Raw genomic sequence first — 2737 nt, forward strand, 5'->3', positions numbered from 1 at the left:
CCGAGTTGTATAATGTTCCCATTCAAAATGTCCTATTGTGTAATCATACATACCGAGAATGTGTGTTTACTTACAGTTGGTTGTAAGCAGACTTTATTTATATCATCACCTAGTAAGGAAAATACTGTGACTAATTGGTAACAAACACATATTATCATAATCAGGGGTTAGTTAACCTGGCAAAAAGAGATCTTTTGAGACTTGCGGGAATTTATATACTCCCATAAAAATGCCTCTGTCTAGAATTGAATGCGTGCGTCTATGTTGCTAGCGCCTGGATGCCTCCAGACATCTAAAGGGAAAAGCAAGGCCGACAGTGATATGAAAAGGGCCACCATGTTCGGCAGCAGTGTCTGTTAACACAGTTAGTCTGCGTCTGGCATCTAACTTGAGATTTCACCAGCAGGACACCTTTGTACTTATTCTCTCACTGTTAAGAAATCAAAAAGACAGGGCCAAGGAGCTAGCTGGTAGCATGATTCCGTTTTTTTTTTTTTAGCCCTCAGCAGCAGCAGCAGATAGATTTTGCATGCTTCTAACAGGCAAGCACAAAAATCCCCAGCACTTCAATTATTACACCACAATTCCATAGTGCCTCTTTACATTAAGGCAGATCCGCACCAGGTTGCTTTATTGGAGAAGGGAGGGGCAGCCAAGTACAACAAGGAGTCCTATATAAATAGGACGCTGATTGTGCAGTTGCCAAGGGGAAACTTTAGAGGAATATTTCCGAGATGTTATTTTTTTCCCAGACAGAAAAGGGTGGGCTGGTGTGAGGAGGAGGGGGTTGGGGAGCAGGGAGGGCTGGAACGCCTCCTGCCCGGTGGCTGTTAGGATCTATTTTACAAGATTTACTCATTTTGCAGGTACCTAATGTAGCTGCTAGCATGCATGCGCAACAATACAATTTATATGGTAAATGGGACCAAATAATGGCTTCGCTGAATGTTATGGCTGCACTGTCACGGTAAATAGCTGCCAAATTATGGATCATGCCGAACTGTCACAACTGCACTAAAGACAAATCGTGCTAGAGGCCATTGCCACCGTGACACCTCTGAGTTATTGCGAAGAGGCGCAGCCTGGTGCAGTGCTCTTTGTGTCCTTATTACAGCACAGGAGACCGCTGGAGTTGGTGGGGGTAGTCTGGCCTAGGGTGGTGGTTGTTAGCAATTTGTCCTTTCAGAACTAAAGCGCACCACCAAAACACACATAATCGCTTTTAGGATATATGTGTGGGTGTGTGTGTACAGACACAGACACACACACCTCTATCTTCTCTCGGGTAGTCTGGTCTAGGAGGGTGGTTGTGTTATTAATTTGTCCTTTTAGAACCAAAGCACTCCACCTAATCGCACACAATCGCTTTTAGGATTATATGTGTGTTTGTATGCATGCATGTGTGTATGTATGTATGTATGTGTGATGTGTGTGTGTGTGTGTGTGTGTGTATATATATATATATATATATATATATATATATATATATATATATATACACACACACTCTCTCCCTCTTTCTCTTCTCTCGGGTAGTCCGGTCTAGGAGGGTGGTTGTGTTATTAATTTGTCCTTTCAGAACTACACTAAAGCGCTCTAACAAGAACACAAAATCAGAGTCCCCCCACCCACCCCCCCCCTCCCTCCCAACACCACCACGACACCTACATTGCTGTCGCTGGCTCTCAATGCACAACAAAGTCGCAGGTTTCTCAAATGCAAATGTTTTGAGCGATGCGGATGTTAAAGAGGAGAATATTGCCATAAAAATAATTGAATCGGAAGAATAATAATAAATGTAGCCTGGCAAGTGTTGCATGCCTGCAGACTCCCCTCTCTCTGACAGATTTCTGAGATATAAGCAGTAATGCACCTTCTCCGTTGGAGTAAAGCAGTGAGGATATTACCAAGTAAATTGCCTCTCCTCAACTGAAGTCTATCCTAGTTTTTATTTTAATGGGAGCGTAATAAAGATGAAAGGCTAACATTTGAACTGATGGATCCTTAAGCTATAGTCTAACAATTTATTATGTTATGGAGGAGTACAGCAAATTCTGATGTGAAGGAAAGTATCCCTTTTTTTTCTTTTAAAATAGGTAACAAAAATGTCCCAAATGATAAAAAAAAAATGTAAATGTGAAATGCCAGGGAGAAGAGGCACTGCCTTTGTTTAGAATTTCACCCCGAATATGAGCACTGAAGGTGTGAGGATTGGATTGGTCTGAGTTTTACATTTTCTGTGTTGCATGGGTCAAGTCCATGCCACTGGGTTAATTCAAGCCGGTTCCATGGCCTCTGGCGGGGCCTCCTAAGTGAGTCTCGGTACATATCAGACAAGCGCCTTCCATAATTTAGCCCCATTTGTCCATCTCAGTTGTCGAGCGACCCTGGCCTGAACAATCATCGATGAATTACTTCAAAATACTGTGGAGGGTGGCCTTTTCACCACCCCCACGCTCGAGGTCACTGGCGGGGCAAACCCAGGGACTGCCTTTTTTTCAGGCCTTTCTCTGCTTTACTGTGGCCGAACCAGAGAATAGCGCTCGTTTTATATTCCATATCATCCCAGCATAGGAAGGCTGATTCTCTAAGAGCAGTAGCAAGAATACTTATATCAGTTTTGTATTGCACTTTAGTGCCCCCACCCCTGGAACCTTCTTGAATATTTTTGTGAAAAACCTCAAGGATTGCTTTTACTACACCGTTTCTCAATGTAAGTTTTTTCACTGTGACTATA

The sequence above is a fragment of the Lissotriton vulgaris genome, chromosome 4_1 (assembly GCF_964263255.1).
Source record: "Lissotriton vulgaris chromosome 4_1, aLisVul1.2, whole genome shotgun sequence".
In the NCBI taxonomy this organism is placed as follows: Eukaryota; Metazoa; Chordata; class Amphibia; order Caudata; family Salamandridae; genus Lissotriton; species Lissotriton vulgaris.